This window comes from Triticum aestivum, chromosome 2D (genome assembly GCF_018294505.1).
Source record: "Triticum aestivum cultivar Chinese Spring chromosome 2D, IWGSC CS RefSeq v2.1, whole genome shotgun sequence".
Taxonomy (NCBI): Eukaryota; Viridiplantae; Streptophyta; class Magnoliopsida; order Poales; family Poaceae; genus Triticum; species Triticum aestivum.
In genome coordinates, this window is record NC_057799.1 from 228,689,799 (window position 1) to 228,713,447 (window position 23,649).

Sequence of the window (23,649 nt, forward strand, 5' to 3'; positions counted from 1 at the left end):
GGGCCAGGCGGGCCGGCTGCGCGGGCGACGGAGGCGCTCCACGTGGCGGCTCCTGGCTGGTTCGGGTGCGGCGGCGGATGCGTCCAGCGCCGGGCGGACGTGTCCGGCGCGCGGAGGAAGGGGGAGACTAGGGTTTTGCCCAAAAATTTCGGGGGGATCACATATTTATAGGTAGGAGGAGGTAGGAGGCTCCAAATGGAGTGCAGTTTTCGCCCACACGATCATGATCGAACGACCAAGAGCATGGAGGGGGCTTAGATGGGTTATTGGGCTGTTTGGAGGGGTGTTTGGCTGTAATACTCAAAAGGCCTTTGCGGTTACCCGGTTAACCGTTGGAGCATCAAACGACCCTCAAATGGAACGAAACTTGACAGGTGGCCTACCGGTGGTATACCAAGGCCACTTGGCAAACTTCGGTCCATTCCGAGAATGTTTAACACCCGCTCATGAAAAGAAACAAGAGGGGTGCGCCGGTGCATGTGGGAGTGTCGGATTGCCAAACGGACAACGGGGAAAATGCTCGGATGCATGAGACGAACATGTATGCAAATGAGATGCGCATGATGACATGATATGAGATGCATGACATGAAAAAAATGCAAAACGAAAGACAAAACCCGACCACGAAGGGAATATCATAACACATAGCCGAAAATGGCAAGAGTTGGAGTTACAAAAATGGAAAGTTACATCCGGGGTGTTACAATATCATAAGCATAAATAAAAAAGTTCATCGTACCCAAAATGCCCTAACTAGAGTGATTTTCGCTAGTCGAGGAGGATGGTTTAATTACATCACAAATAAAGTTTCGTCATGCATAACTCAAAGTTTCATCATACTGAAAGTATGGACTAAACGGACACATTGTCATATATCGACAATCACTCCAACATGTCGTGCCATCCATCCAAGTCAGGGAGATATTCCCCGAGCTTAGTGAAAGGCTTCAGGCCGAGACGCTGAGCGGCTACGCGTGTTCGGACGTCTTCCCGCGACATTTGTCCTTCTTCGTAGAAAATCCCTGTTTTTTCGACGACCTCCTTCGTGATGATTTGGGCAAGTTCACGCTAGATGTGATAGAACTCAGCTCGAAGTCGATGATCCTCGATATCTCCTAAGTTCTTTGCCCATTGCAGAATATGGGCATCGCCGGATCTATGTGACATGCGAAGATTCTGTTGATCCCGTCTGTACTCCAGCATGTGGTGTAGGACATAGAATCCATCATTAAGAGAATCACTCGGTTGCTGGATGTAGCAGAAGTCGGTCTTATGGCCGAAGGCGGGCCTGCCGTCCCTTTTCTTCTTGTCCTTGACCTCTCCACCCCGTGTGCCATAGTAAAACATAGCACTGTTGAGAACAGACTTGATGTGGGTGTAATCCTTCTTGTTATTGTTCTTCGACGAGTCCAAGTAAAGAGTGTGGGAGTATCGGGGGTAGAGGATGATGAGGACGGCGTGCCTGCCGCTGCGCAAAATAAGTACACCTCAAATTAATTAGCCTCCACCGTGCAAATGAATGATTGAAATCAGAGGAAGGATATTCGCGCGGATGACTTACAAGGGATGATAAGGCACGAGAATCGCCTCCTTGTCCTTATTGGCGAGCATGAAATTGACGATGTATTCCCTCGCGTATTCACGGTGCTCTGCGCAGACTCCCAAGAAGCCCTCGTGCATGAAGTACGGGCCAGCGACATAGATATGAGGTATCTTCTCAACCCCGATGAGGTAGTTCATGTGCAAGGCATAAAGGCAGACAAACGTAAAATCCAGCTTCTTCAAGTGAAACATGTCGAAGATTTAATCGAATCGAAGGAAGAACTTCTCCGCGGGGAATGTGTCGACGTATGACAATTGCCGCGGCACGTTAACTACGTAGAGTGGCTATCTTGGATTTTTTGAGGCGATAAGGCCTTTCTCTATCCGCAGCACATCGTCATGAAGTCTCCTTAGATCGCCAAATCTGGCCCCTAGCGCTGCTTTAGGTAGGATTGGTTGACCGGGGATATGCCATTTTGCCGCACCGGGGATATCTATACGGTCTTGAACCCGAGGCTGCTGAGGCGGCTGGATCATAGAAGCAGCTTGGTTGCCTTTCCTCGCTCTCTTCCTAGGCTTCTTTGCTACTTGAAGGTTGTCTATAATACGTGCAGCCTCCGAAGGCGGCAATTTAGGCACCGACTCATGACGCTCAAACCGTGAGTAGGCGCCAGTATTGAGATACTGCCGAGTGTCATCGTCGTCGTCATCCTCATCTATGGCGATGTCACCAGCGACTAATGGAGCCACTTCCTCACCCCGTCCGCTATCACCCAGCACGACAATCGACGCTAATTGGGTAGGTGGGGTGTTGATGTTCATACCTAACTGCATGCTCATGGGTGTGCTCCCGGCCGCCTCCAAACGAAGCAGACTCTTTGGCCACAAGAGGACCCACCCATTGCAATCACCAAGTCACCGTGGGGTCTCGTCGTCATCCCCCCTAGTACGAGAGGAGCAAAATTCTCGTGGCCCGGTTTGACACTGGCCACGGAAACCTTGAAGACGTCCCGGGGGATCGTCCGGCCGTGGAACAATGGTTCTTTCGGCTTCATTATCGTCGCCTTCCCCACGTCCACCTTCTGGTCGCCGATGGTTTACAATATGGTGCACGGGGTTACGTCGGCCTACGAAGACATGTCTGCGACGTGAGACATCTGAAAGGCAACGGAAACGAGAGATTATACATTTATTGAAGAGGGCCGGTGTGACAGATACCGTGAGGGCGTCGAGCTCAGTCAAAGACGAAGCACCGCCGAGCATGTCCGGTGTTGGAGCCGATGCGGGAGCAGGTGCAGGTGCTGGTGCAATGCTAGTCGAGCTGCTCCCGAGGAAGTCAGCAAGGGGAAAGTCCACTGCATTTTTTTTCTGGATTTTGCCCGCTCCAATTGAAAACGGCTGGAACCAAGACAGTAGACATATCTGCAAGCACCTGTTTTGTGGCAGCTACCGCTGTTGCGACTATCTCAGATGATTTCTTCTCAACCGCAATCTCAACCTTCTTGTCGATGTTTTCTTCAGTTAACCTCCGTCTTTCCTTTCTCTCCTCCGTGGTCTCATGGTAGTACTTCTTCCACGTGGCTCCGTCTCCAACACCGTGCACGCGTCCATACGACGGCTGAGTGCCCACCGAGAGTCATTTCAATATGTTCAACGCCCGGTTGAATGGGGTGTCCCACTTGGGCCTCACCAACGCATTAGACGGTGAGTCGCTTTTGGCCGCAATCCTGTGTTGCTCTCTCTGCAAAAGGAAAAAGGATCGTTTACAAATATGACTAAACGTGCAGTCGAATTGATTAGAAACTAAAATTACCAGCAGTCTCATGAACTCCGTCGTGATCCGGTCCGTCTTGAAAACCTTCTTGACTGAGTCCCAATGGTGTCGTGCCCTGAGGACGTCACGCTCCTGCGGGACGGTGAAGTCCGCCAAGGGGTCTGGGATGCCCAGACTTTCCCGTTCCGCGTTCTCCTTGGCCCATATGGACCTCTTCCCGTCGTAACCACGGCTTCCGAGGTGGTGGTGCCCCATGTCCCTCTGTTGAAGCCCCTTCATGTACTTTGACTTTTTTTGGCAGCTTCGACCTCGCAAGCCGCCTTGAATATTTCAAAGTGCTCTTCCGTGATTGTCGGATTATCCTTTACAATCTCGGAGTAGGGTTCCTTTTTGTTGACGATCCGATGTTTCACCCTTGTTTTCCAGGCGGCCAACGCGTCGCTAAACTTGGTCATGGCGTGGTTGTTTATCTTCTTCATTGCCGGGTCCTTATCTGGATCTTTATAATCATTTTCATTCCGGCCCGGGAACAAGAATATCTGGTGCAGCTTCTTTAGGAGGGAGGGCCTCATATTATCTATCTTCTATAGTTTCTCATCGTTGATGGTGGCGGTTGTCTGTACGATGCAGCCTATTTGATTGCCGTAGCACGGTCGCGCTTCCTCGGGCGCTATTGGCTCAAAAATGTCGTCGTCCATCTCCGTGACCACCAGTCTAGTAGTCATGAGCTGGTTTGGGCGTCGTGGCCTCTTTGCTTTCGGTTCTAGACCGGCTCTGCTAGTCTCGGCGCCGGTCTCAGTCTCATCGCCGGTCTGCATGTCGGTATCAATCCCCGATGCGACAGGTGGGCCCAGCAACAACATCCGTTGATCGTTGGCAAGGCTCAAAAATTTGTCTGCCGCCAGGTAGACATCGTCGGAATCACCAGAACCCTGTCCTTCATCGTTGCTAGCCATGTTTCCTACGATTAAATCTAGTCAATTTATTCTAGACCTAATAAAATGAATAATGACATAACAAAGGCCTATGTTTTGCAGGAACGTTGACTCCTTCCAGGTGCGGCTAATCCCGGGCACTTGATATGTCCTAGTTAGTAGCACAAGTCATGCCGAAATTCACGGAAAATTTCAGCATGGCCTTTGCTAAAAAGTGGACAAATCGAGCACATGAAATTTGCCGGAACGGAAATGAATCAACATTCCAGCAAAACATAGGCCACTCGGCTTCATTCCCTAGAAACAGTGTTCAAATATCCATCTTTGACACCACAACACATGTCCAAATATACACGAGCAACCACATGTCCAAATATACATGTCCAAATTTCACAAGCTAATTCAAAAACTAAGTGTAGAAGAAAATTCATTTAACTACTAATAGAACAAAATTCAGTTAACTTTAGTGCTCTATAATGATGAAAGGAAAAAATCCAGTTAACTACCAATTTCATTCATTTAGGTTATTCATTTAACTTCACCTAATTAACCTACTGTACCACTACTACTAGCAGCACTACTAACCTAATTAACCTAGGAAAACCCTACTGCCCTAACTAAAAAACATCTAATTAACATCTACTATTACCACTATATACTACAAGCAGCACTGCTACAACATTTTCTTCATTTTTTTCTTAAAAAAAACATCTATGAAAACAAAAACCGTAATTAAACCCTACCGCCCTAACTAACTTTTGCTGTAAACCAAATTTTTTGCTCTAAACTAATTTTTGCTCTAACATCTACTACTTAACATCTTTTGCTCTAAACTAAAGTTTTTGCTATAAACTAACTTTTTCTCTACTAATTTTTGCTCTAAAATGCAGAAGAGGAGTGGTGGGTGGAGGGGTGGGGGCTTACAGAGAGGGGAGAGACGGTGGCGGGGAGGTGCTCGGCGACGGAGGCATGGGCGGGGAGGGCGGGCTCGGGCTCGGGCAGCGGCTGTCCTGGGCGGGCTCGGGCGGCGGTGAGGTCGAGGGCCGCCGCGGTTAGGTCGAGGGCGGTGACAGTGAGGTCGAGGGCGGCCTCGGGCGGCCTAGGTTGGTGACGATGAGGATGAGGGTGGCCTCTGGGGGAGACGGTGAGGTTGCGGGCGTCCACGCCGGCAGGAGACGACGACGAAGTGGGGCGACGATGAATTGGGGAGACGGTGGCGAAGTGGGGCGAGGGATTTGGGGGAGAAGTGGTGGCCGGGGGGAGGGAAACCGCTGGTTAAGTGAAACATAATGGTAGCGTGTTTCTGAAAACGCGCTATAGCTAAGTTAGCTACAACGCGTTTTCAGAAACGCGCTACTGCTATGCCTTTCTCCTTTTTTTCCCTTTTTTCATTTATTTTTCTTTACATTTTATTTTTTCCTTTCTCCTTTTTCTATTTCTTTCATTTTCATTTACTTTTCTACTTGTTTTTCATTTTTATTTTCTTTTCATTAGCAGTAGCGCCTTACACCTAAACGCGCTGCTACAACAATATTAACGGTAGCGCTGTTTCTAAAAGACCGCTACTACTATGTGTAGCCTATCGGCTTAGTGGTGGGAATTTTAGTAGTAGCGCTTTTACCATGGGACGCGCTACTGCTATATATGTATCTGCAGCATGGTTATTCTGCACGCGCTACTGCTGTGTAGCACTAGCGCACTTTTTTAACAAGCGCTACTGCTAAAGTTCTGTGTATAAGGTTTTCCCTAGTAGTGTGTTGGTGAAGCAAGGGGTCGGGCATACGAGGACCTCTACCAACGTTTAGGCACTAAGGAAGGCGAAAGGGACATCTATAAGATGGCCAAGATCCGAGAGAGGAAGACGAGGGATATTCGCCAAGTCAAATGCATTAAGGATGGAGCAGGCCAACTCTTGGTGAAGGATGAGGATATTAAGCATAGATGGCGGGAGTACTTCGACAACCTGTCCAATGGGGAGAATGAGAGTTCTACCATTGAACTGGATGACTCCTTTGATGAGACGAGCATGCGTTTTGTGCGGCGAATCCAGGAGTCTGAGGTCAAGGAGGCTTTAAAAAGGATGAAAGGAGGCAAGACGGTGGGCCCTGATTGTATCCCCATTGAGGTATGGAAAGGTCTCGGGGATATAGCGGTAGTATGGCTAACCAAGCTTTTCAACCTCATTTTTCAGGCAAACAAGATGCCGGAAGAATGGTAACGGAGTATATTAGTACCAATCTTCAAGAACAAGGGGGATGTTCAGAGTTGTACTAATTACCATGGAATTAAGCCGATGAGCCATACAATGAAGCTATGGGAGAGAGTCATTGAGCACCGCTTAAGAAGAATGACAAGCGTGACCAAAAATCAGTTTGGTTTCATGCCTGGGAGGTCGACCATGGAAGCCATTTTCTTGGTACGACAACTTATGGGGAGATATAGGGAGCAAAAGAAGGACTTGCATATGGTGTTCATTGACTTGGAGAAGGCCTATGATAAGATACCGCGGAATGTCATGTGGTGGGCCTTGGAGAAACACAAAGTCCCAGCAAAGTACATTACCCTCATCAAGGACATGTACGATAATGTTGTGACAAGTGTTCGAACAAGTGACGTTGATACTGATGACTTCCCGTTTAGGATAGGACTGCATCAGGGGTCAGCTTTGAGCCCTTATCTTTTTGCATTGGTGATGGATGAGGTCACCATGGTGTATGCTCTTTGCGGATCATGTGGTGCTAGTTGACGATAGTCGGACGGGGGTAAATAGGAAGTTAGAGTTATGGAGACAAACCTTGGAATCGAAAGGGTTTAGGCTTAGTAGAACCAAAACCGAATACATGATGTGCGATTTTAGTACTACTAGGTGTGAGGAGGAGGTTAGCCTTGATGGCCAAGTGGTACCCCAGAAGGACACCTTTCGGTATTTGAGGTCAATGCTGCAGGACGATGGGGGTATTAATGAAAATGTGAACCGTCGAATCAAAGCCGGATGGATGAAGTGGTGCCAAGCTTCTGGCATTCTCTATGACAAGAGAGTGCCACAAAAGCTAAAAGGCAAGTTCTACAGGACGACGGTTCGACCCGTAATGTTGTATGGCGCTGAGTGTTGGCCGACTAAAAGGCAACATGTTCAACAGTTAGGTGTGGCAGATATGCGTATGTTGAGATGGATGTGTGGCCACACGAGGAACACTACTAGGGAAAACCTTATACACAGAATTTTAGTAGTAGCGCGTGTTAAAAAAGCACGCTAGTCCTAAGTAGCAGTAGCGCGTTGGCGTAAACAGCGCTACAGATACAATTGTAGCAGTAGCGCGCCTGAAGATAAAAGCGCTACTACTAAAATTCCCGCTGCTAAGCTGATAGGCTACACATAGTAGTAGTGATCTACTGCGAACAGCGCTACCGCTACTTGCTTTGTAGCAGTGCGTTTACGAAGAAAGGCGCTACTGCTAAAGGAAATTAAATTAAATGGAAAGCAAATAGAAAAGAAAATGAAAATGAAAGAAATAGAAAAAGGAGAAAGGAAAAAAATAAAATGTAAAGAAAAATAAATGAAAAAGGGGAAAAAGAGAAAGGAATAGCAGTAGCACATATCCGGGAACGCGCTATAGCTAACTTAGCAGTAGCGCACTTCCTGGAACGCGCTACTGCTACTTTTGACTTAACCACGCGGTTCGTTCTTCCCCACGACCACTTCCCCCAAATCCCAACTCCTCCGCTGTCGCCTCCGCCGTCGCCCGTCGGCCGCCACGCGCTCTCCCGCCGCTCTCCGCACACCCTCGACACCACCCCCGACCCCAGATTCGACGCTGCTTCCGACCTTGACCTCGACACCGCCCCCGACCTCGATGCCGCCCCCGACCCCGACCTCGACGCTGCACTCCGCCGTGCGCCCGAGCCCCGACCCCGAGCTCAACGCCGCCCCCGACCCCGAGCTCGACGCCGCCCTCCGCCGCGTGCCCGAGCCCCGACCCCGACCTCGACGCCACCCGCCCCTCCCTCGCCGCAGGCACCGGAGGTGAGCATGCCTGCTCCTCCCCCTCCCCTACCTCTACCTAGGGTTCTTCAAATTTTAATTGCATCAAATTAGCTAGGGTTCATCTAGGGGTGGAAACGAATCGGATGCGGATCGGAAAGTGCTCTTACCACTTCTGTTTTCATATTTACAAAACGAATATGAATGCAAATATGGATGTTATCGGATACGGATGCGGCTCGGATGTTTTCTTGATTCGGAATGGATACGAATAATAGCGACATATTGCTTAAGTGTATTAGTCAATAGCTATGTGACATGAAGTATTCAACTTGTGACATACAATAAGTCAGTGATAAATAGGTTTAAGAATAAACACTATTGCAATGCATAATAATTTCTAAGATTAGTCATAAAACGAGTAAAATTTGACCACTTATTTGACTTTTAAGTTGGATAATTGGAATATCCGATCAAATACGAATATCGGATAGTTCGGATTATCCGCTACCACTTTCCACCCCTAGGTTCATCAAATTAGATGGTAATTAGGGCAGTAGTTCCTAGGTACTAATTAGTTAGTAAGAACTAGGTACTAGTTAGGTACTGGTTTATTTTTATTTATAGTAAGAACTAGTTGAATTAATAGAACTAGTTGAACATGTCACATTTGTTGTTATTTTTTTAGTTAAAGCAATTATTCCCGCATCGACGTTGACGATGCCTATCCCGCATCCTCGTCGTCGACTCGGCGGAGGACACCTGCTTGACTAGATGGGCCATGTCCGGGACTGGGCTCCGCTGGGCTGGTACTGGGAGGCGCTACCTACCGGGGGCGCAACTTGGTGAGGAATCAGCCTGTCGTTGACCCGAACCTTCTTTGGTGGTGGTCGAGTGGGCCAGTGACGTTCCAGAGGCTTGAGGACCCCGCGGAGGTGGTACGTCACCGTGTCAGCGAGGATGACGTGCACGTCCGTCGCTACTTGGTTGCGTTGGAGCACATGTTCTCCAATACCTGGCAGGTTCTCCAAGGATCTCACTGGAGCTATGATCCTGTGATGGTTCCTTCTCTTTGGGTGTCCATCGCCCGTGCCGATACCCATTGTTCGCTAGCGTTTTAGTTGTATTAGTGATGTTATATGTATGATACTATTCGGGATGTATTAGTGATAATATTCGACGATGTACGGACGCAAGAGTTGATTTACTTTTGCTTATTGAATGCATGCTAATTTGAATACTTATTTATTTTACGATTTGGTTTCGCTTATTGAATGCTCATGTCAATATGAGTCCTATAAGATATTTTGAAATGTATCTCTTATGTTGCTCAAATAGAATATGTGCTTGACCAAGTGGCCGGTCATGTTTGCAGGTCATGCCAGATTTTTTCGTGAATTTTGGCATGACTTGTGCCAGAATATGTAGGAAATATCGAGTGCCCTGGATTTGTGTGTTGAGTATCCTGGTAGTTGCCTTCGATTGATTTTCAATTAATGTTTCAACAATGAACATAGGAAATGTCTGACGACGAAAATGATTTCGGTATTTGCGAATATTGCGAAGACGAGCGCGGGTTGTGCAACAGAATCTTCCTAGATGATGATAGGCGCTTCAGCATCAAGCTGGACGAGAACTTCGAAGTGGATACAGTAAGTCAAAACGACAAGTCTTTTTTCGTAATTAAGCATGACATCTGCTTCATTTGCTTCAACTTATAATTTAATTTTTTTTACTATTCTACTAGCGTATCCCCTACCATGAAAGAGTTTTTGTCTTGGATAAGATAGGTTTCAGTCCTATGAAAACTACTATGGAGGTAAGGAGAGTTTACTTGAAGACCGAGTATGGTTATACTTTCCACGCAAAATTATACAACGCAGATACCTACACCTATTTTGAATGCAAAACTTGGCAAGCACTATGCAAGACTTATGCATTTGAGCCTGATATGGTTATCACCTTTGATATTCATCCGTAAGATGATATTGAAGGTAATATCGACATCTGGGTCAATGTGCAGACGCCTCCAGTTATACCATTATGTGAGTTTCTCAACCATATTTATGTCTTCGATATTGTTTATTCAAAAATAGTTGACAATAATTTCTATTGACAGCTTATTTCCATTCAAGCAAACATGTCCGGTGCTTGGTAGACATGACCGTCCACTGTCCCGGGGCTGAACTAAACTGTGAGGAGATAGGTCATTATGTTTCATGGCTTGAGGATCTTCATACTGTCAAGACAAATTATTTTCCTGGACTTAAAAATCTTAGTACTCAAAACGTGCGACCAATAGTGTTCGTATTGAACTACGGTCACATCTATTTAGGAAAGATGGTAAAACGTTTACTATTTGTCCTCAGTGCATCTTTTGCGTACATTATTATTTAAGCTAAACATCATTGCTAAGTATGTTACTATACGATGTTCTTCAACAGGGACTCCCGGTGAATGTTGTGCCTCATTGGATCGAGACTAAAGGTCGCATGAGAATGGTTAGCTTACGATCAAGACATCCTACAATGCACTTTAGTGCATTCAGGATTTCTAAAAGGGAGGAATGCTTAATAGTGAAAGAATGGAGCAAAATTGTGAACGGTTGCAGAGAAGTACTAGGGGGCAGCAATCAGAAGCGCAGCCCACGATTAGGAAACAGGTTCATCTGCATGCTCCAACATGATGAAGCAGGAGTGCTACACATGTTTTATGCTATTTTACATGAGAGAGAGAGCCGCAGGAGTGATTAGCTAGCTAGAAATGAGTTTGAAGATGATGATGTGCTACGCTATGACTATGATGATTAAATAGCTATTGTTGGTGGTAATGACTATGATGATTATTATTAGCTAGTGTTGGTGGTGATTAGATAGCTACCGCAGCTAGTGTTGGTGGTGATTAGCTAGCTAGAATGAGTTTGAAGATGATGATGTGCTACACTACGACTATGATGATTAAATAGCTACTGTTGGTGGTAATGACTATGATGATGATTAAATAGCTTGTGTTGGCGGATTAGATTCAAGTGGTGGCAACATGTGGTGCACATCGAAAGTACTACTAGTCCAAACTAGATCAAGTTTGGATTAGTAGTATACTTTTGACATGCACCACATGTTGCCTCCACTTGAACCTAATCCACCTTCATTTGACACATTGTTATGGACATAATGATATAACAACCTCATAATTGGTATTGTACCAAAATTTGTATAACGGCGTATAAATACACTAAAAATATAAAAAAATGAAAAAAAGAATACTAGTAGCGATGGAGAGTAAACACGCTACTACTAGCTATATTAGCAGTAGCGCGGGAGTGAACAAACGCTGCGGCTATATGTCTTAGCAGTACCGTGTGTCGCACGTGCTACTGCTAAGGAATAGCTGTAGCGCCTTACTAGTAGCACGGTGTCCTGCGCTACTAGTAGGCATTAAAACCGCGCTACTACTAGGGTTTTCCCTAGTAGTGGGAATGATCGAGTCCGGAATGATGATATACGAGATAGAGTTGGGGTAGCACCAATTGAAGAGAAGCTTGTCCAACATCGTCTGAGATGGTTTGGGCATATTCAGCTCAGACCTCCAGAAGGTCCAGTGCATAGCGGACGGCTAAAGCGTGCGGAGAATATCAAGAGAGGGCGGGGTAGACCGAATTTGACATGGGAGGAGTCCGTTAAGAGAGACATGAAGGATTGGAGTATCACCAAAGAGCTAGCTATGGAGAGGGGTGCATGGAAGCTTGCTATCCATGTGCCAAAGCCATGAGTTGGTTGCGAGATCTAATGGGTTTCACCTCTAGGCTACCCCAACTTGTTTGGGACTAAAGGCTTTGTTGTTGTTGTTGTTGTTGTTGTTGTTGTTGTTGTTGTTGTTGTTGTTGTTGTTGTTGTTGTTGTTGTTGTTGTTGTTGTTGTTGTTGTTGTTGTTGTTGTTGTTGTTCTCGGGGATGCAGAGATCGAACAGGCGAACGAGGCTCGACTGGTTGCCGTGACCCAGGATGCTCACCTGGATGCAGCGCCCATGTCGCCGGCGGTAGTTCTCAGTCCGACCGATTGGCTCGGTTAAATTGCGGACCGGACCGAGGTGCTGACTGGCCTACTTTTACAATCTAGACCGACCAAGCTTGCTAGCGAGCCCGGACCGATCGGTCCGGTCCTATGCGGGCCACGAGCGGGCCAAAAAGCCTACTCGCTGCGTCCACCCTGAATCATCATCGGAGGCTAAGAATCTCTATACAGGCTCCTCCAGTCCAATCTCTCCCCCGACCTCTTCAAGGTAGCCAACCCTCGCTCCCTCCCTACCACTGGCTTCGCCTGCTTGGCTGAATTTGGAAATAATTGACTCACTCAGTGCGAGAAAAACCATACTCTATGTAGCAGCTGTAAATGATTCAATTGAAGGCTCCTCACATTTTACATCGAAATCAAATCCATTTCCTATAAAAATATTCAGGGAATTTGTATGTATTTCCAGAGTTCCTAGTCAAACATACCCTTGTTTGTTACTCCCTCCCTTCATTATTATAGGATGTTCTACTCCACTACTCCTCCGATCCATATTCATTATCGATGATTTATTAGAAATATGGATCGTAGGCCATGTAGTTTAAGTATGCTTGATCCAATATAGGACGTTTATCTCTAAAACTTTCCAAATTGTGCCACCATGTGAATTTGTGTTTGTGATCTGGTGGTATTCAGGTACCTATATTTTTCTTTCACCCCTCTACTTTACTTCTGATATACTCATGGTATTTGGCTTCATTTTGTTTTAGGAATCTGTTTAGGCTCAATTTTCTTTCTTACATTGGGCTTTCTTTAACTTATATATACTCCATCTGGTGACAGGAGGCAAGCCGGCTGCTTTTGGGGCTGAATTGTGCACGCCTATTCGAGGCTATTTCCCTGCCTGGGGCCACCACTGGTCTTGCCCAAGCGGATAATTTTGATGTGCATGTTATCTATGAATAAATTGCCTTCATTTTAAATATGTCATTTCTGGACATCCTATTTCGAAGATCAGCAGTACCTAACAACTTGAAACTATTTGTTTGTTTTCTCTTTTTTGAAAGATTTGAACTGTTAGCTACTTGTATGACAGGCATTCAGTTTTAACGCTGACAAAGAGCATATGAGGCAACAGCGAATTGTTCGAGTTGGCCTAGTTCAGAACTCAATTGCTGTTCCAACGACTTGTCATTTTGCTGATCAAAAGAAGTCTATCATGGAGAAAGTAAAACCCATCATAGATGCAACTGGTGCTTCTGGTGTCAATATTTTGTGCTTACAGGTACTTCTAACATTGGTGATTTACTTGTGGTGTTCTCTTGTAACTCTTTTCTACATGATTGCTTTCAAGCCTGGTGTCCAATTAGTCAAAGTGTATGAGACTCTGCTTCACATATCCTGAGCTTCAACTTCTGCCAGCTAAGAAAAGCTCAAGCCTTAATTAAACAGCCGCTTTCTCTACCCATCATCTTGAGAAACTGAAGCCCACCTATTTAAAATAAGCTAGAAATTGTTGAGTACCGCTCCCGTCCCTTCGAAATCTCTTTGGTCTCCCATCCCAAGCACCACAGAAGGAATAAAAGTCCTTCCATTTGCGATTACTCAGAAAAATCCCTTTATCCAAACGAACCTTATAGGCCGATACTTCTTACCAAACAGCTTCGCCACCTTCTATGAGATGCTACCTTTTTGGGCTTCTAAGCATCAAAAGCTAGCTTCTTAGAAAAGCTTAAGCCAGTCCAAACTAGCTATAATATTGAGATATGTTTGCTTATATTCCCACAGAAGCAGATCATTTGTTGTGATCCATACCCTTAAATTTTAGGAAGCCTAGACAATGCCATTTGCCTTCTGCACGCGCGGAAAACATTGGTGCGAGTTTGTTGAGCCTGTTGATGGAGAATCTACTCGGTTTCTTCAAGAGCTTGCACAGAAATATAACATGGTAATTGTTAGCTCGATCCTCGAAAGGGATATAAACCATGGAGAGATTATATGGAATAGCGTTGTTGTAATTGGAAATAATGGTAACATAATTGGCATTCATCGAAAGGTATGCATATCAGTACATTTTTCTTTCCTTTGGTTGGATTGCCCTTTTATTTCCTTCTACCTGAATGTAGTTGTAGTCTCTAACTGAACACTACTGCAAAATCACATCGCAAGAGTTGGCGACTTCAACGAGAGCACGTACTATATGGAAGGTGACACTGGGCATCCGATCTTTGAAACAGCTTATGGCAAAATTGTTGTAAACATCAGGCATCATCCTCTCAATTGGCTTGCATTTGGCCTCAATGGAGCGGAAATAGTTTTCAACCCATCTGCAACTGTCGGTGAACTCAGTGAACCAATGTGGCCTATTGAGGTTAGATAAAACTATTCACGTGGCATTTGTTATTATTTATCTTGTTATTCATGCTGGAGCAACCTTGATGATGCTAAGTTGGTCCATTTCAGGCAAGGAGTGCTGCAATTGTAAATAGCTACTTTGTCGGATCAATTAACTGGGTAGGCACAGAGGTATTCCCGAACCCATTCACTTCTGGTGATGGGAAACCTCAGCATGCCGACTTTGGTCATTTCTATGGATCTAGCCATTTCTCAGCGCCTGATGCTTCCTGCACCCGTCACCCCGTTAGTATCTGACATGGACCTGAACTTATGCCGCTAGATGAAAGACAAGTGGGCCTTTCGCATGACTGCTCGGTATGACATGCATGCTAACTTGCTTTCAGAGTACTTGAAGCCAGATTTTAAGCCTCAAGTCATTGCCGATCCCTTGATAAGTAAGAGGGCTTAATTCAGGGTCAGCTGGGTCTATGCAGACGAAGTCGATGTCCTTTCCCTTTTTTCATATATATTGTATAAACATAAGAATAAAATCAGGATACATCTTTTGATTAAGTTTCCCTGGTCTGACTTTACCTAATGTTGAAGTCATCCATGTTCATTCTTTTTATGTTGTAAATTTCCAAGTAAATGTTCTTTGAATAAAATACACCACACAATGGCCCATAGATCAAAAGAATTGGATTTACATTATAGATGTTTTACAACTAAGGAACATTTTTCAAAGATGTAGCACCACGGGACATGCTTTTTCTATGCAGATCTGGCAACCTCCGCTAGCCTCCGCGTAATATCGATCCTAAGGCGCCACCTTCACACAACGTACACATGCATGGCATGTGGTGGAGCAGCAGGTATCACAACACAGATAATGAAATAAACTGCAGCAACAATAACAACAACAAATATACCTTAATGAATAAATACAACTCATACAACGGAAAGAGAATATACCTTAGACAGTTAAAGACTACAAATGCCTTTAGGAGGCTTTAAAGAAAAGCAAAAGATGCCCATATCCCTACCCAGACCACTGTTTGTGGGGTAACTTTTTCTATAAAGGTCTGTGGGGTAACTAGCTAACATCATCCATTAACAAACATGTGGTTGAAATAGCAAGGGTGAGTACATAACATACTCAGGAGACCTACACTATTTATGCACCAGGTATCAAAAGGGGTATGTGGTTTAGCAGTAGCCAGCGCCAGCACCTATAGAGACACGGTATAACATGTGTCTATAAGAGATAAGAAAGAGAGTGTATAAGGACCATCTACACTAAACATTGTGCAACGAACCTCATAGGTTACCCCCACATTGATCATATAGCCTATCGTCAAACATAACACATCCTTGCATTTGCATCACCCATGAAGAAGAGTCCCTAAGGCACTTTCGCAAGTTTCAATTAAATTAGTTGAAGTTGTTTAAATCTATCAACTAACAAAATTAAGGTTTAACCCTGCAGGGGTGCATCAATGTACCCACATGTACGATCAACTCTATAGGTCGTGTGTCGAAGCAGATATTCCGTGGAAATCACACATACATGTTGGTATACCAGGGAAGCGATCGACTAACCACTTTCATAATGCTGCAAACCAAGTCCGATTGATTCGACACGCGAAGCGAGAGTTTGTTCATAGCTTCAAATCAGACTCGACGGTATGTAAAAGGGGCTACGGCTAACCAAACCCTTTCCAAGCTAGCTGTCGGCTACTTCACAAAGTTTGTGAGCCACCAGGGGACCCCCCCAATGGCTCAAGAATTCGAAGGCAAAGGAAAAATCAGCTTAGGGCCCCCTGGACAGGTCTGAGGTTTAAGGTAATATCTGAAGGAGGCCACATAAAACCTCCATGCATGGTTAATGCGCTCGTCTTTTATCAAGACAACACAAACTCGAGTTCTAGGGCATCTCAAAGTGGAACAAAACACCATGTGCTCAAACATGGCCTCCCACCATTGCCTTCCTACCTTACTAGCATATTTCATCCCATAACATCAGACGAATAAAAGAATGTATCTGAACTAGGTTAACAACTAATCATAGGGAACAACAACATGATATACCATGGTAAAGCAAGTCATGCTGGGGTCAAGTAATACCAAGGCAATATAGGGGAGTGGCAAGAACAACATCATATGGGTATCGAGAACACACTACTTCATCATAAATCTAATGCAAGCATGAGGGGAAAGCATGGATCATATATGACCAAGGAGGATGTAAGTCTTGCCTGGTGTCCATGCTTGGTAGACGATCAGTCCTTGCTCATATCTCATGTCATCTCTGATTCATATCCGCGAAGAAGCAAAGCAGCACTAGAAAGAAAATATCATAATATCAGATGCAATCTTACTACTATGACAGAAGATCCAACATGTTCATGATATGCGATGACATGACATGGTGATACGTATCCAACGTATCTACTTTTCCAAACACTTTTGCCCTTTTTTGGAATCTAACTTGCATGATTTGAATGGAACTAACCCGGACTGATGCTGTTTTCAGCAGAATTGCCTTGGTGTTATTTTTGTGCAGAAATAAAAGTTCTCGGAATGACCAGAAAATTCACGGAGACATGTTTTGGAATTAATAAAAAATACTGGCGAAAGAATCAGCATCAGGGGGCCCACACCCTGTCCACGAGGGTGCAGGGCGCGCCCCCTACTATGTGTTATGATCTGGCAACCCAGAAGTGACAATAATCGGGACCACTCCCGGTGATGACCGTAGTTTGAGGAGTTCATGTACTCACTAAGTGTTAATGCTTTGGTCCGGTACTCTATTAAAAGGAGGCCTTAATATCCCTTAGTTTCGAATAGGACCCCGCTGCCACAGGAGGGTAGGACAAAAGATGTCATGCAAGTTCTTTTCCATAAGCACATATGACTATATTCGGAATACATGCCTACATTACATTGATGAACTGGAGCTAGTTCTGTGCCACCCTATGTTATAACTGTTGCATGAGGAATCACATCCGACATAATTATCCCTCATTGATCCATTGCCTACGAGATTCTTACATATTGATCTTTGCTTAGTTACTTTTCCGTTGCCACTATTATGATTACTACAAAAACTGCTACTGTTACTTTTGCTACTGTTACTGTTACTTCCATACTACTTTGCTACTAAATACTTTGCTGCAGATATTAAGTCTTCCAGGTGTGGTTGAATTGACAACTCAACTGCTAATACTTGAGAATATTATTTGGCTCCCCTTGTGTCAAATCAATAAATTTGGGTTGAATACTCTACCCTCGAAAACTGTTGCGATCCCCTATACTTGTGGGTTATCAAGACTATTTTCTGGCGCCGTTGCCGGGGAGCATAGCTCTATTCTTTGAGTCACTTGGGATTTATATCTGTTGATCACTATGTGGAACTTGAAAGATGAAAGAACCAAGATTTATCCCTCAACTACGAGGGGAGGTAAGGAACTACCATCTAGCTCTGCACTTGATTCACCTTCTGTTTTGAGTAAACTTGCGACACATAAACCTATTATTGATTCTGATATGTCGCATGTTATTGATGATGCCACTTCTGCTATGCATGATGCTTATGATGAAACTACTTCTATGCTTGATAATACTGTGCCATTAGGTGAATTTCTTGATGAACAACTTGCTAGGATTAGAGAGAATAAAATTATTGAAACAGATAATATTGATGAAAGTGATGATGAAGATTCTCCCCCTAGATATGAATTGCCTAATGTGCCTGAGGGTTATGTTATGGATGAAGAAACTGCTAGAGATCTTTTAGCTTGCAAAGATAGATATGATCTTAAGAAACTGTTAGCTAAATTGAAAGAAAAGTCTTTGAATGCTAGAATGAAATATGACCCTGCTTTTCCTACTTCACCTATCTGTATTTCTGATACAGATTATGATTCCTCTGTCGATCCTGAGTTAATTACTTTGGTTGAATCTGATCCTTTTTATGGCTATGAATCTGAAACTGTTGTGGCACATCTTACTAAATTGAATGATATAGCCACCCTATTCACTCATGAGGAAAAAATTCGTTACTACTATATCCTTAAGTTATTTCCGTTCTCATTAAAGGGTGATGCTAAAACATGGTTTAATTCTCTTGCTCCTGGTTGTGTGCGTAGTCCCCAGGATATGATTTATTACTTCTCTGCTAAATATTTCCCCGCTCATAAGAAACAAGCTGCCTTAAGGGAAATATATAATTTTGTGCAAATTGAAGAAGAGAGTCTCCCACAAGCTTGGGGGAGGCTTCTCCGATTACTTAATGCTTTGCCTGACCATCCTCTCAAGAAAAATGAAATACTTGATATCTTTTATAATGGACTAACTGATGCTTCCAGAGACCACCTGGATAGTTGTGCTGGTTGTGTTTTCAGGGAAAGAACTGTTGAGCAAGCTGAATTGCTATTGAATAATATATTGAGTAATGATAATGATTGGACACTTCCTGAACCAACTCCTAAGCCAACTCCGAAGAAAAGGGGTATTATATTTCTCAGTCCTGAAGATATGCAAGAGGCAAAGAAATCTATGAAAGAAAAGGGTATTAAAGCTGAAGATGTTAAGAATTTACCACCTATTGAAGAAATACATGGTCTTGATAACCCGACACAGGTAGTAAAGGTAAATTCTCTCTATAGATTTGATGAAGGTGACATTCCTCGTAATAAGTCTGCTAGCCAATGCTTGGATTAGTTTGATAATTTTATTGTTAAACAAGAAAATTTCAATGCCTATGTTGGTAGACAATTGAAACATAATGCTTATATGATTGAACACTTGAGTGATTATATATCTAGAGTTAAAGGTGACCTTAAACTTATTAGTAAACATGCTTCTATGGTTACCACTCAGGTAGAACAAGTGTTTAAAGCACAAGATGATTTGCTCAATGAATTAAATAATAAGAAAATGATAATGTTGTTATAGTTGTGACTAGAGGGGGTAGAATGACTCAGGAACCTTTGTATCCTGAGGGCCACCCTAAGAGAGTTGAGCAAGATTCTCAGAGAACTAATGTTGATGCACCTAGTCCTTTTAAGAAGAAGAAAAAGAAAAATAATAGGACTCTGCATGCTTTTAGTGAACCTGTTGTTGACACACCTGAGAATCCCCATGATATTTCTATTTCTGATGTTGAAACACAATCTGGTAATGAACTTGAACCTAGTGATAATGTTAATGATGATGTTCATGTTGATGCTCAACCTAGCAATAACAATGATGTAGAGATTGAACCTGCTGTTGATCTTGATAACCCACAATCAAAGAATCAACGTTATGATAAGAGAGACTTTGTTGCTAGGAAGCACGGTAAAGAACGAGAACCATGGGTTCAGAAACCCATGCCTTTTCCTCCTAAACAATCCAAGAAAAAGGATGATGAGGATTTTGAGCGCTTTGCTGAAATGATTAGACCTATCTTTTTGCGTATGCGTTTGACTGATATGCTTAAAATGAATCCTTATGCTAAGTATATGAAAGATATTGTTACAAATAAAAGAAAGATACCGGAAACTGAAATTTCCACCATGCTTGCCAATTATACTTTTAAAGGTGGAATACCTAGGAAACTAGGAGATCCAGGAGTACCAACTATACCATGCTCCATTAAAAGAAACTATGTTAAAACTGCTTTATGTGATTTTGGAGCCAGTGTTAGTGTTACGCCTCTCTCTTTATATCGTAGACTTGATTTGAATAAGTTGACACCTACTGAAATATCTTTGCAAATGGCCGATAAATCAACTGCTATACATGTTGGTATTTGTGAGGATGTGCCTATTGTGGTTGCAAACGTTACTATTTTAACGGACTTTGTTATCCTTGATATTCCCGAGGACGATAGTATGTCTATTATTCTTGGTAGACCCTTTTTGATACTGCAGGGGCTGTTAGATTGCAACAAAGGCAATGCCACTTTTCATGTTAACGGTAATGAGCATACATACACTTTCCGAGGAAACAATCTCAAGTCCACAGTATCAATTCTATTGGAAAAATTTCAATGATTACTATTGGAGGTTTTGAATTTCCTCTTCCTACTGTCAAGAAGAAATATGATATTCTTATTGTTGGGGACATACATATCCCCGTTGAGGTAACCTAGTGTTATTCGAAAATTCTCCGGTTTCATGCGATTCGGAAAAAGTTTGTTAACAAGACTTGATCAACCTTGTTAGTTGATTCCTTTTGATGAGAATGAGATGGATGCTATTTTTCAAATTCCAGTCGTTTGTGAGTACCAAGATGTCTTTCCAGAAGAGCTTCCGGGTATGCCTCCTCACCGGCCAGTTGAGTTCATTATCGATCTTGAGCCCGGCACTGAACCCGTTTGCAAGCGTCCTTACAAGCTTGGACCCAAGGAGCTAAAAGAATTGAAGAAACAACTCGATGAACAAGAGCGTCTGGGTTTGATCAGACCGAGTTCATCTCCGTGGGGTTGTGGTGTTCTTTTTGTCCAGAACAAGGATGGTACGGACCGACTTTGTGTCGACTACCGTCCATTGAACAAGAAGACAATCAAGAACAAGTATCCACTTCCCAACATCAATGAGCTATTCGAGCAACTCAATGGTGATAAAGTATTCTCCAAGCTTGACCTTCGAATGGGTTATCATCAGATTCGCATTCGTGAAGAAGATATTCCCAAGACAGCATTCAGAAAAAGTTTTGGTTCTTATGAATATACTGTCATGTCTTTCGGCCTTGTCAATGCTCCTCCAACATTCTCTCGAATGATGAATTTCATCTTCAACCCCTATACCAATGAATTCGTCCTGGTGTATCTCGATGATATGTTGGTCTTCTCCAAGAATAAGAAGGATCATGCCAAACATTTGCGATTGGTGCTTGACAAGCTAAGAGAGTATCAATTCTATGCGAAGTTTTCCAAATGTGAGTTTTGGCTCGATGAAGTTCTTTACCTTGGTCATATCATCTCTGCCAAGGGCATCGCTGTTAATCCCAAGACGGTGTCTGCAATTGTGAATTGGGAACCTCCTCAGAATGTCAAGCAGCTTCGTAGTTTTCTTGGTCTTGCAAGCTATTGCCGAAGATTCGTTGAGAATTTCTCTAAGATTGCAAAGCCTCTCTCCAACCTCCTCCAGAAGCATGTGAAGTATGTCTGGTCTCCTAAGTGTGACGTTGCTTTCAACACTCTCAAAGAGAAACTCGTCACAGCTCCTGTCTTAACTCCTCCTGACGAATCCAAGCCATTTGAAGTTTTCTGTGATGCTTCTCTTCAAGGTCTCGGTGCTGTGTTAATGCAAGAGAAGAAAGTTGTGGCCTATACCTCTCGTCAGTAGAAGCCCAACAAAAAGAACTACCCCACTCACGATCTTGAGTTGGCGGCAGTTGTCCATGCATTAATAACATGGAGACATCTCTTGTTGGGAAGAAAAGTGGACATAACCACCGATCACAAGAGTCTCGAGTACATCTTCACTCAGCCCAACCTTAACCTCAAGCAAACTCGATGGGTTGAAATGATTCAAGAGTACAATCTGAGTATTGAATATACTCCAGGCAAAGCCAATGTCATTGCAGATGCTTCGAGCAGGAAGGCTTATTGCAACAGCTTAATTCTCAAGCCATGTCAACCAGATCTTTGTGAAGCTTTCTGCAGGCTGAATCTCCATGTTGTTCCTCAAGGCTTTCTTGCCAGCCTCATAGTCTCTCCTACTTTGGAAGATCAAATTCGTGAGGCACAACTCCTAGATACCATGGTGAAGAAAGTGAAACGTGGTATTGACAAGGGTCTTTCCAAATACAAGTGATATCGCATTGATGACAGAGACACTTTATTCTTCGAGGACCGGATTGTGGTTCCTAAAGGTGATCTAAGGAAAGTCAATATGAACGAGGCGCACAATTCTCTTCTTTCCATTCATCCTGGATGTACGAAGATGTACCATGACATCAAGCAGTCGTATTGGTGGACTCGAATGAAGCGAGAAATCGCTCAATTCGTCAATGAATGTGATGTATGTCGAAGGGTGAAAGCAGAACACCAACGACCAGCTGGTCTCCTCCAACCTCTTGCTATCCCAGAATGGAAGTTTGATCATATCGAAATGGACTTCGTGACTGGATTTCCCAAGTCCAAGCGCGGAAATGATGCTATCTTCGTTGTCATCGACCAGCTTACTAAAGTGGCTCATTTCCTTCCAATCAAAGAATCTATCACAGCAGCTCAGTTGGCAGAGCTATACACCTCCAGGATTGTCTCCTTGCACGACATTCCACAATTGATTTCTTTAGATCATGGAAGCATCTTCACTTCTAAGTTCTGGGACTCCTTCCAGAAGGCCATGGGCACCAACATTCGCTTCAGCACAGCTTTCCATCCTCAAACTAGTGGCCAAGTCGAGCGAGTCAATCAAATTCTTGAAGATATGCTCAGGGCTTGTGTCATTTCCTTTCACATGAAGTGGGAAGATTGTCTTCCATATGCCGAATTCTCCTACAACAATAGCTTCCAAGCGAGTTCGGGCAAGGCCCCATTTGAGATTCTATATGGCAGAAAGTGTCGTACTCCTCTCAATTGGTCAGAGACTGGTGAACGCCAACTTCTTGGCAATGACTTAATCACAGAGGCTGAAGAAATGTGTAAAGTCATCCGTGAAAATCTCAAAGCCGCGCAATCGCGCCAGAAGAGTTACTATGATAGCAAGCACCGTGACTTGGCTTTCGAGATCGGAGACCATGTCTACCTCCGCGTCTCTCCAATGAAAGGCACTCGTCGCTTCGGTATCAAAGGGAAGCTTGCCCCTAGATACGTGGGTCCTTTCAAGATCATCGGCAAAAGAGGCGACCTCGCCTATCAACTTGAGCTTCCCTCCAACTTCGTGAACGTGCACGATGTGTTCCACGTGTCACAGCTTCGCAAGTGCTTCAAGACTCCTGAGCGCAGCATCAACTTCGAAGAGATTGATCTCCAAGAAGATCTGTCTTATCATGAGCACCCCGTTGCTATTCTTGAAGAAACTGAGCGCAAGACTCGCAACAAGTCAATCAAATTCCTGAAAGTGAAGTGGTCGC

General features: G+C 44.0%; 1 pseudogene; it reads left to right on the forward strand.

Annotated features, from left to right (window-relative positions):
- The window catches only part of LOC123049204 (beta-ureidopropionase-like), a 37,348-nt pseudogene extending 22,299 nt beyond the window's left edge, over nt 1-15,049 (forward strand).
- The last annotated feature ends 8,600 nt before the right edge of the window (nt 15,050-23,649 follow it).